This window comes from Oratosquilla oratoria, chromosome 1 (assembly GCF_046742065.1).
Source record: "Oratosquilla oratoria isolate Oo_2021 chromosome 1, ASM4674206v1, whole genome shotgun sequence".
NCBI classification, from domain to species: Eukaryota; Metazoa; Arthropoda; class Malacostraca; order Stomatopoda; family Squillidae; genus Oratosquilla; species Oratosquilla oratoria.
Window position 1 is genome coordinate 135,001 of NC_134777.1, and position 12,500 is coordinate 147,500.

At 36.5% G+C, this 12,500-nt stretch overlaps 1 protein-coding gene across 1 annotated transcript in view; it reads right to left on the reverse strand.

The window, feature by feature from the left end:
* The window catches only part of LOC143031505 (synaptogenesis protein syg-2-like), a 251,393-nt gene that overhangs the window by 116,438 nt on the left and 122,455 nt on the right, over positions 1–12,500 (reverse strand). The gene's annotated exons all lie outside the window — the stretch shown is intronic.

A 12,500-nucleotide genomic window follows, 5' to 3' on the forward strand; every position in this document is an offset into this window, starting at 1 on the left:
ACACACACACACACACACACACACACACACACACACACACACACACACACACACACACACACACACACACACACACACACACACACGCATATATATATATATGTATATAAATATATATATATATATATATATATATATATATATATATATATATACATACATATACCAAAGGCTTTTTCCCCATTACACGGGGGGTAGCCCAAAAGAAAAAGACATAAAAACCACTCCTACCTATTCCATTTTCTATATATTCCACTCCCCTCCACACTCCCTCTTATCTTGGCACCTCCTGGATGACGGGTCATCCCTGCATCCTGTCCACTACCCTGTGTAAATATGTATATATATATATATATATATATATATATATACATATATGTATATGTATATATGTATATATATATGTATATATATATATATACATATATGTATATGTATATATGTATATATATATGTATATATATAAAAATACATATATATGTATTGTATATATATATATGGTGTAAATTGGGGAGTGCTTGAATGTTTTGGGCACTTGATAGGGTTGAGGAAAGATTGGTAAAAGATTTCCCTGGTCGCGATAAGAATAACAATGACAGAGACGGATTTAATACCTGTCAAAAACAGCAAGTGTCTTAGTAATTAAATCATTAGCCGAAGACAAGACCTGACACATCCACTTACAGCTGGCCGGGTTCCCCCTCGGTGCGAGTATAAAGACTTGTGATCCTTTGTAATGCAACATGTCCTCTGAAGAAGACCAAGTTGGTCGAAACGTTAGGGCAATAAACTCTATTCCCAACACATCTTCGTTTGCCCTTCCCCACCCATTTCTCTCTCTCATATATATATATATATATATATATATATATATATATATATATATATATATATATATATATACATATATATATATATATACATACATACATACATATATATATATATATATATATACATATATATATATATATATACATATATATATATATATGTATATGTGTGTGTGTGTATACTTATACATATACATATACATGTACATATACTTATATCCTCTGACCCTGCCATAAGTGCAGTGTCGTCAGCAATGAACAACTAGCTCACCCCTCACTTTTCACCATTTTATTTAACCATCACCAGTTTCCTGTCAATTACCATCGCATTTACCTTCCGCACCACCCCATCCATGTACACATTCAACAATCATGGTGACATGACTCATGCCTGACACAGTCCCACCTTTACCTCAAACCACTCGCTCTTTCCATTTCCAATACTAACATAGACTCTACCACTCTTGTAAAAACTCTTGACTGCCCTTAACAGTTCTCACCAATCCCCATACATTTGCAAAATCTTTTTCAGTTCCTTCCTGTCTACTCTGTCATAAGCCTTTTCCAAATCCATAAAGGCCACAAAACATCCTTACCTTTCCCTAAATCTTTCTTACATATTTGTCTTACAACAAAATCCTGATCCACGCAATCATTACTTTTCAATCCACACTATTCCTAACCAATTACTCTCTGTTCCTCTCCTAATCCTCTCAATTAAAACCTCCTTATATCCCTTCCCAAGTACACTCAACAAACTTATCCCTTTGAAAATACTGCATTCACATTTGTTCCTCTTTCCCTTGTAAAGCGGAAATATACAGGCACTCCTCCGGTCCTCCGGCACTCTACTCTCCCTTACATGCACATTAAGCAACCTCACTAACCAGTCCACTATTACTGTACCTCCCTTCTTCAGACACGCCTTATGACACCCATGTAATCCAGATGCCTAACAATCTCTCATCATTTTGATAACTAATTGCACCTCATCTTTTCTTATTTCTCCTCCATTTTCCTTTCCTATCACCGTCATTTCCTTAGCGCATCCCACTGCTACTACCACTCCCTCACTATCCTCCACATTTAGTAACTCCCTACAATACTCTGCCCATCTTCCCTTTACCGCATCCTCTTGAATTGTCATCTCTCCATCTACACCTTTAACCCCCTATTATCTACTTGATTCACCTTCCCATTCTCTCTTAACTTCCCTCCAGAACATCTTTTTGTTACTTTAATTTTTTCATCATACTCCTCCATTTTACATCTGCCCTCCCTTTTACCTCCTTTATCTTATGTTTTGCTTCTCTTCTTTTTTATTTGTTTCTTTGCGCGTCTCATATGTTTCCCTCGTCCTACTTTGCAACTAGTCCGTAAATGTTCGCTTCTTCTCTTCAACAACCCTCTTCCCCTCATCATCCCACCATGCAGTACCCCATAGTGAAAAACATCTAGGAATTTTCTGCCCATTCGCATAGTGTTCAAATCACTTTGTAATTCTTGTGTTATGGATATCACCATATTTCCAATTTTGGTATCATCTGCAAATTTTGATAATTTACACTATATTTTCATCCAGGTCGTTAATATATATCAGAAAGAGTACAGGACCTAGCTCTGATCTCTGGGTCACTCAACTTGATACACAGTACCAGTCTGAGCATTTTCCATGCAGAACAGCATGTTGCTTACAATCAGACAACCATTCAGAAATCCATCGGTGAACATGCCATAATCTACCATGGGCTTCTAGTTTGTTTAATAACCTATGAGAGATTTTATCGAAAGCTCTTTGAAAGTCAAGATATATAACGTCAACTGCCCTCCCTTCATCATACATTCCACAAATATCATGTAAGAAGTTAAGAAAGTTTGTTAGATAAGAGCGCTTATTACAGATATTATGTTGTGAATCTTTAGTAATATAGTTTTTCTCCAAGAAATTTACATTTTTGTCTCTCAGGATAGACCCCATTAATGTACAGAAAACTGATGTACAGACAAATGATGTACAGACAAAATGATGTACAGACAAAAATGATGTACAGACAAAATGATGTACAGACAAAATGATGTACAGACAAATGATGTACAGATAACTGATGTAAGGCCAACAATTACCAGGATTGGATTTGTCACCCTTTTTAAACAAGGGTACAACATTTGCTAGATTCCACTCTTGCACAACTCTTCCAGATTGCAAAGATGAGTTAAAAAATTACACTGAGAGGCTTGCAGATTGCTTCTCTAACTTCCTTCAGTATTCTTGGATAATTTTTTTCCGGTCCAGGCAATTTGTATATTCTAAGTTTATAATGCGCATCACGTTATGTTTTGCAATATCCATGCCAAATAGACATGTGGATATTGTGTCCTGGTGGGACTGGCCGTTCGTTTCTGCTGTCCTTAATAGTAAACACAGACACAAAATAATCGTTTAGGATGTCTGCCATTGCACTCTCATCTGTTACTATCTCCCCGCTGCTGATTGCAGGGGACCACTGGTGTTCTTGAGTACTTTTTTCCTTGATATACCTGAAAAATTCTTTAGGAATTTCTTTGCATTTAGAGGCAATATACTGTTCGATGACATCTTTTGTACTCTATGTAATTGGCTAAATATTTATTTACATCTCCTATATGCATGTTTCTTGGATAGCAAAATATTTTCACTATCAATATTTCACCATTTAGGTTTGGTATTGCTTAATGGTCGTCAATCACGTACTGAAACAAATTCTTCAATATATCTCAATTTTTGTTTAACATCCTGTATTCTGTAAGTTTCTGACCATTTTTCTAAGTCTTCTTTTTGGAAGTTTGATACTTTTTCGAAGCTTTTGTTTTGCAGCTCAATATTGCATTCAATGTTGAATGTGAGGATACTGTGGTCACTTGTGCTGAATTTCGGTCCAACATTTACATCTGTTGCTTGGTTATCGTTAGTGGAAAGAATAACATCAATAGCATTCTGCCCGCATATTGGGTCGCGAATATGTTGATACAAAGAACTTTCCAAGATATCTGAATAGAGCCCATGACCGGTGCGCGAATTTAATGTTCCACCCTATACAGTTACTGGTAAGTTGATATTTCTAATAATAATAGCATAATTCTTATTGCAAATATCTAAAATATACTCATATAGTACAGTATTGATATTTTTATTTTGAGCTGGTGATCGGTAAATAAGGCCAAGAATTATTTTTCGGACCTTGTACAAATTTGCATATATTTAGATTCAATGTTTGTTATTTGCGGTTAAGTAATTTCCTGTGTGTGTAGGCGCGATTTTACGTCACCACCTGCTTTCTGTGACCAATCACCACTGAATATCGAGTACCCTTGTATACTAAATTCTGCTAAGAAATATCTGTTTTTAGTGTTTATCCAAGATTCAGTCGGTCAAGGTAAACACCCAAGAAACACAGTTTCTATCGGGTTTCTATCGGTGGCTGATTAGGAACCTCCAAAAAAACTCTTAATCCTTATCGATTGGCACAGAAACCCGTAGAATAAATAAATAATATATCTAAGTTACTATGGTGATTTTTTTTTTCAATATATTGACCAGAGAAAAAAATTTGAGAGGTTTAAAGTTATTCAAGTGAGTCTTGGGTTCCTCGCCTGCTATCGGTGGCGGAATAGAAACCTCCAAGAAACCTCTTAATCCTTATCAATTGGCACATAAACCGATAGGATAAACAAATAATACATCTAATTTACTGTGGTGGAATTTTGTTGAAATGTTTTGACTAGAAAACATTTTTGAGAGGCTTAAATTTATTCAAGTGTGTTTTGGGTTCCTCGTTTGCTATTGGCAGAGGAATAGAAACCTCCAAGAAACCTTTTAATCTCCATCGATTGACACAGAAACCAACAGGATAAACAAATAATACATCTAATTTACTGTGGTGGAATTTTGTTGAACTATTGTGACCAGAAAATATTTTTGAGAGGTTTAAAGTTATTCAAGTGCGTTTTGGGTTCCTCAAAATAACCTGCTATCAGTGGCAGACTAGAAACCTCCAAGAAACCTATTAATCACTATCGATTGGCACAGAAACCCGGAGAATAAACAAATGATACATCTTATTTTCTGCGGTGGAACTTTGTTGAAATGTTTTGACCAGAAAATATTTTTGAGAGGTTTAAAGTTATGCAAGTGCGTTTTGGGTTTCTCACCTGCTATCAGTGGCGGAATAGAAACCTCCACGAAACCTCTTAATCCCTATAAATTGGCACAAAAACCCGAAGAATAAACAAATAATGCATCTTATTTACTGTGGTGGAATTTTGTTGAACTATTTTGACCAAAAAATACTTTTGAGTGGTTTAAAGTTAGTCAAGTGCGTTTTGGGCTCCTCGCCTGCTAAAATAAGATTCATGCATTCGATGTAATACATCATACACAAGATAGACTGCCCGACTCCATAAAATACAAATGGAAGCGTTTAATACTTTATCAAACGCTGCATCAGTTTTCCCCATAGTTATTATTAGTTACCCATCACCAGTTCATATCACTGGTTCACAATCCTTAAATTATATAATTATATTTATCGCATAAGAATAAAGGAGACTGCAAGAGACCATGAGACCTACACCAGACAGTTGTCCATTACCACCTGTCATCACTCCTTTAGGTGAGGTAGGTTTGGTCTCTGCTTAGATCTTGTGGGAGAAAGTCTCTGGATGAATTCAGGGATAGCGTTGGACAATGTATTAGATATAGGTATGCACTGATAGTAAACACTGGACTTGCTAACTAGATAACATTGTCCTCTATTGACTCTAAATAAATTATGAATCAAGCAAGAGCAATATGCTCCCTGGTATACACAGTATAGGAATTAATGTATATCTATGTAAGTGTTATGTAAATTGAGCAGTAGCTTTGGTATTTTGTCCCCCTTGTGCGGGATTTTGCACTACGGAATTTTGTCCTACGGGATTTAGTCCTCCGGAAATTTGTCCTATGGGATTTAGTCCTCGGGGATTTTGTCCTACATTTGTCTAATTTACTGATTCAAGCATTTTACTTATAACTGATGTCAAACTGATAGGCCTGTAGTTGCATATAGACAATTTATATCACTTTTTGAATACAGGAACAATGTTTGCCTGTTATCTGATCCCATATTTCAAATTTACACTCTTTAAGCACTTTCGGAAAACTTTCGTCTGGACCTGGGGATTTTGTAGCTTTAATTCTTTCAATATCCTTGACTACTTCTACCTTACTAATGCTGATATTAGATAGTCTACTTTCTTCATCCCCACTGAAAATTGGATCGCAGTCAGGTACTTTATCTAACCTCTCCTTAGTAAACACCGAGAGAAAATATTTGTTAAACTCCTCACTCATTTTTTCCTCCGATTCTATCATGACATTTTCGCAATTTTGAATTGGGCCTGCCCTTTCCTTATTTTTTGTTCTGTAGAGATGAAAGAGGTCCTTTGGGTTGGATCTCGCTTGTCTGGCAACCTTAATTTTATAGTTACCTTTTGTTGTACGCGTATTCTTTTGAAACAGTTTTGCATATCGTTATATTTGGATCTAAGGTGTATTTCCCCGTTTTTTTATCCTTACGTAAAGTCCTCTTTTCATTCCGATCTCATGTTTCAGCCTGTCCGTCATCCATTTGGGAGTATTACTGTTCTTCCATATTGACTTGACGGGAATAGAATTATTTTGTGCATTTATAATCAAATCTGTTAGGTTACTATACATTTCATCCAAATCGCTGACCTAGCTGTTGACCCCGTGCCTGCAAGTGACCTGACCTAAAGTACGCATAACCTCCGTGACCTGATTCTGACCGCGCTAATGATGTCTGGACTGACCGTATATCTGACCCAGTCACAGCCCCATGGGTCGGTCCCTTAAGATAAAATGTCTCATATAGTTTCTGATCTTGTCAAAATTGTCTTTCCCGAAGCCCGGTACTTGAACGTTATTTGTACTTTTTAATTCTTCCCAAATAACATTAAATCTTATTTCTTGATAATCGCTAGAGCCTAGACTATCTCCCACTTTTACGTTACTTGTTATGTGCTCATTATTAGTTATGGGTAAGTCCAGAATATTCTCTCCCTTCATAGGGTCGGTAATCATTTGTTTTAAGAAGTTATCCTGCACCACATCTAAGAAAAAATTCGCTCCCTGATCTACTAAAATTTCCCAGTCATTGTTTCTATAATCAAAGTCTCCAACCACAGTAAATTAGATATATTATTTGTTTATTCTACGGGTTTCTGTGCCAATCGATAAGAATTAAGAGGTTTCTTGGAGGTTTCTAGTCTGCCACCGATAGCAGGTAAGGAACCCATAACGCACTTGAATACATTTAAACCTCTCAAAAATATTTTTTGATTAAAGTACTTCAACAAAATTCCACCACAGTAAATTAGATGTATTATTTGTTTATTCTCCGGGTTTCTATGCCATTTGATAAGGATTAATATGTTTCTTGGAGGTTTCTTGTCTGCCACCGATAGCAGGCGAAGAACTCAAAACGCACTTAAATAACTTTAAACCTCTAAAAGTATTTTCTAGTCAAAATATTTCAACAAAATTCCACCACAGTAAATTAGGTACATTATTTGTTTATTCTTCGCGTTTCTGAGCCAATTGATAAAGGATTAAGAGGTTTCTTGGAGGTTTTTATTCCACTACCGATAGCAGGTGAGGAACCCAAAACGTGTTTGAATAACTTTAAACTTCTCAAAAACATTTTCTGGTCAAAGCATTTCAACAAAATTCCACCACAGTAAACAAGATATATTAGTTGTTTATTCCACGGGTTTCTGTGCCAATAGCTAAGGATTGATAGGTTTCTTGGAGGTTTCTATTCCTCCACCGATAGTAGGCGAGGAACCCAAAATGCACTTGAATAACTTTGAACTTCCCAAATATATTTTCTATTAAAGATTTTTAACAAAATTTCACCACAGTAAATTAGATATATTTTTTGTTTATTCTACGGGCTTCTGTGTCAATCGATAAGGATTAAGAATTTTTTTGAGGTTTCTAATCAACCACCAATAGAATCCCGATAGAAACCGTATTTCTGATTTGTTTACCTTGACCCGATTCAGTGACCCCGACAATATCATAGTCCTTGAGAAAAGCAAGTGCAGCAAGATCTTGGAACATATTTTCATACTACAAGCATTGATTAGATAGACTTTTAATTGCTGTCTTTAAGTGGATATCTGATTTCTGTTTTCTACAATGAGGACCAAGACCCCCTATGCTCTCGGTTTTTTGTCCCGTATGCCTCCAGTGCGTCATTAATGAGCAGAGCTAATTGGATTAAGATGGAGCCCGCCTTGATTAAAAAGTGTTTATTGATCGTAGAGGCAATTTCACAAGTCTATGAACTCGATATTTTCATTTGAGCACAAGGGCTTTAAGCGGTCATTTGTACTGAAAGTCTTGTTGTAAAACTATCCTTCAGGATCAGTGTGAGGGAGAATCCCAGATATCATGATTTTGCCACACTTTGCCTTTAGCCCACTTATCATACGTTTGTATTTATTCATCAGTTCTTCTTAGAGTATGTTCTTGACGTCATTCGTACCTACATGCACTATGTACACTGAATCAACCTCTTTATCATCAGTGAACACATCGATGGCATTTGTGATGTCATCAATTTTGACACTGGGAAAACATTATCTTTTCCTTCGTTTTGGAGCTCTTCCACAAAATTATTCTAACTGATGTCATATTAATGAATCTCCCACAATAACACTGTCTTCTGGTTCATTATCCAAGTCAGCCAAAGGACCGAACGAGTTCCGCGTCATGACAGGCTTGATAGGCTTTTTCGGTTTTGCTTGGGCACCTTTGTTAACTATGATGAATTTATCATTGGAGTTACCGACCTGTTCCAGTCCCATTTGAAGGGTAGTACGAGTGACAGATATCAAAGAAGTAAGAGATATTTGAGCCGGGCTAGCTGCCGCAGCATAGGTATGAGACGCAGATGTCGAAACAGTAGCATTTGATGGAGAAGCGTCGGCATCCCGGCACTTAGTACATGCTCTCGACACTGGAGCTATTTTGAAATATCTTTGAAGGGCTCTGTTTCAACAAATTTTAATTCAAAGTTAAAGAGTGTGTGTGTGTGTGTGTGTGTGTGTGTGTGTGTGTGTGTGTGTGTGTGTGTGTGTGTGTGTGTGTGTTTGTGTGTGTGTGTGTGTGTGTGTGTGTGTGTGTGTGTGTGTGTGTGTGTGTGTGTGTGTGTGTGTGTGTGTGTGTGTGTGTGTGTGTGTGTGTGTGTGTGTGTGTGTGTGTGTGTGCAGTATAAGCGCTGTTTAGAGACCGTACACGCCCACATGGCATAGGATTACATTCAACCACCTCTCCATTAAATACGAGAGAACATATTTCATAATACAAGAAGAATGGAGGCGACTCGAAGGAAAAAAAAAAAAAAATAGGAAGAACTGCCTGAAAAGAGACAAAGGGAGAGAGAACAAGAACGAATCTTTTATTCCGTAAAAATGAAACTGGGGTGTCGATGCCGTTGGGTAACTGTCGAGGTCACCAAATTGTCTTGGAATAGCTCGTAATAAACGCCACTATCGCAAGAATGAAGGTCACACACATTTGTCTGTGGCGTTAAGGATACCTACTGTATATCTTATAGCTCCAGCAGATAGTCTTATCGCCCATTCAAAAATATAGAAGTGCTTTGCAAATATTTGAATTAAGAACGCGGAAATAAAAGAAATACCATATTAGGGGTTCAGAGAAGTCACTCACACTCAGTCACTCACTTTCTCTCTGTCTCTCTTTCACACATACACTTACACATACATAAGTATACAGACTAATCAGAATGTGAGGGTAATTATAGAGGCAAAGAAAGAAGAGAAAGACCGCAAATTGAACAAAAAGAGAATGCGTGTGGAGGATAAGAGAGAAACCAACAGAGCGGGGAGTAGATGTGCTGGTGCACGACAGGGGTGACTGGAAGAGAAGAAGGAAAATGAAGACAGGGTAAGTGAGGGGTAAGACAAAGATGGTGTGTAGGAGGAGATGTAGAAAGTGTAGGTGACAGTGAGAGTAAAGGGGAAGACAGGGAGAGTAAGGGGGAAGACAGGGAGGGTGATGGGGAAGACGAGAAGAGTAAGGGGGAAAACGGGGAGGAGTGAGAAGGAAGACGGTGAGGGTGAAAAGACGGGGAGGGTGAGAGGAGGAAGGAGAGGACGAGTGGGAAGTCAGAGAGGGCGTGAGGTATGGAACGATGTCTTTGATTCGGTTTTATGTCCATAACGTTACTTGTCCAGGGTTATGACGGTGTCTTATGAAAGGAATTTTGATTTGGCTTATGAGGACTATCACCCTTCCTGAGCTCTGAGCCGTGATCAGGATTCGAACTCACGTCCTTCACCTCCCTAGCACCGGCCAGCCGCGCGTATTCCCGCTGGCCCCGGGTAGTTACGATCTATCACGCTCCAATAAACGCATATTTTCATATATTATGAGTTCTACTTTAAAATTATCAATTTACCAGATTATAGGCAACATGTCAGAACAATAACCTGATTCATAAATCTTTATGCCATGTGTATTCTATATCAGGAGATATAGGAAAATGTCACCTCAGCCTATAACTTCAATCTAAAATAAATTAAAAGGAATTAAAAAGAATTGTAGACAACCACTCAGGGCATAGCCTTGAGAGGCTATGCCCTGATACAGTCGTGAGCTAGGTCTTACAAATGAGAGGACCGCATCTCTTAAAGGGCAATTAAAAATAGAATAAATAAATGAGTAAATGAATGTCTAACTACATGTATACATACATACATTTAGATGTATATATATATATATATACACACACATATATATATATATATATACATATCTATATACATATATATATATATATGTATATATCTATATAGATATACATATACATATGTATATATATTTATATACATATGTGTATATATATAAACACAGGAAAAGGCTCGGAACCCTAAACACTAACGTTTCGTTTGCTTAGAACTTCTTCAGCGTCGTATACAAAATCCCGTGCAATAGTTGCTCAATGGCATATTTTGGCGAGTCATCAAGGGGATTAGAAAAAAGAATTTATGAACATAAAAACGACATAAAAGCACATAGGATATCTAATTCTTTAGTAGTTCATGCGGAAAAATTCGATCATTTGCCAAACTCGAGAGGAGCTGAAGTGCTACATAAATGTTTTGATAAATTCACTAGAAGAATTGTAGAATCAGCATATATTTCAACTAATAATTCATCGAACCATCAAGGAGGGTTTATAAATTTAGCTAAACAATCTAGTATATTAATTCTAGAACACTCCAGAAAAACGACCTTTCCCAAGTGTCCGAAAAGGTTATTAGGTTTAATACATAAACTTCAATTGCAGTTCTACGTACACTCTCTGAAGAAGTTCTACGCAAACGAAACATTACTGTTTAGGGTTCCGAGCCTTCCCCTGTGTTCATGTTCTCCATCATCCAAATCATTTGTCTAAAATCATTATCAATATATATATATATATATATATATGTATATATATATATGTATATATATATATATATTCAACCACATTAACTTTTTTACTTTAATTCCAAGTCATCATGATCGAGACTGACAATGTGCTCGACGGAGACATATGTGGAAACTGATACGTAGTGAAGCCAATGACTCGAACTCAGCTCCGATGCACCAAGTGAACAGTGACTCTAACCACTGCGTCATCAAGTGGTTAGTCACTGTTCACTTGGTACGTCGGAGCTGAGTTCGAGTCCTTGGCTTCACTACGTATCAGTTTCCGCATATGTCTCCGTCGAGCGCATTGTCAGTCTCGATCGTGATGACATGGAATTAAAGTGAAAAAGTTAATGTGGTTGAAAAAATATTAATATCTGCACTGGGGACCATTCAGTATATATATATATATATATATATATATATATATATATATATATATATATATATATATATATATATATATATACATATATATATATACATATACATATATATATGAATATCTGGGGAGCAGATTCTCTTGTATGCATGCATTATTAAAATCGACAGCATTAAGGAGGTTGTTAATCTTCTTATGGGTATTCTCCAGCTTTCTAACCAATACTCTACCATTTGGAGGGTGGTCATAGACCAAGTTTATTACTGTATGTCTATATTATCTTTTTTACAGAATTTCCTGATGATGTCTCTTTGTAAGACGAAACGTTGAATAAATGAATCATTTTGGCAACTTGGTCTATGCCCACCCTCCAAATGGCAGATTTTGGGTTAGAAAGCTGGAGAATACCCATAAGAAGAGTAACAACCTCCTTAATGCTGTCGATTTTAATAATGCATGCATATATATATGTATGTATGTATATATATATATATATATACATATATATATATATATATATAAATATATATATATATATATATATATATATATATATATATGTGTGTGTGTGTGTGTGTGTGTATGTGTGTGTATGTGTGTATACAGAATATATTGATTATGCAATTCCATCACCGTTATTCGAACCCTTGACCATGCATTATTTTTAGAAAAGGACACTACCATCACACTACGACGAACATTAAAATCAATGTCTCGGATCTATATGTATATATATATA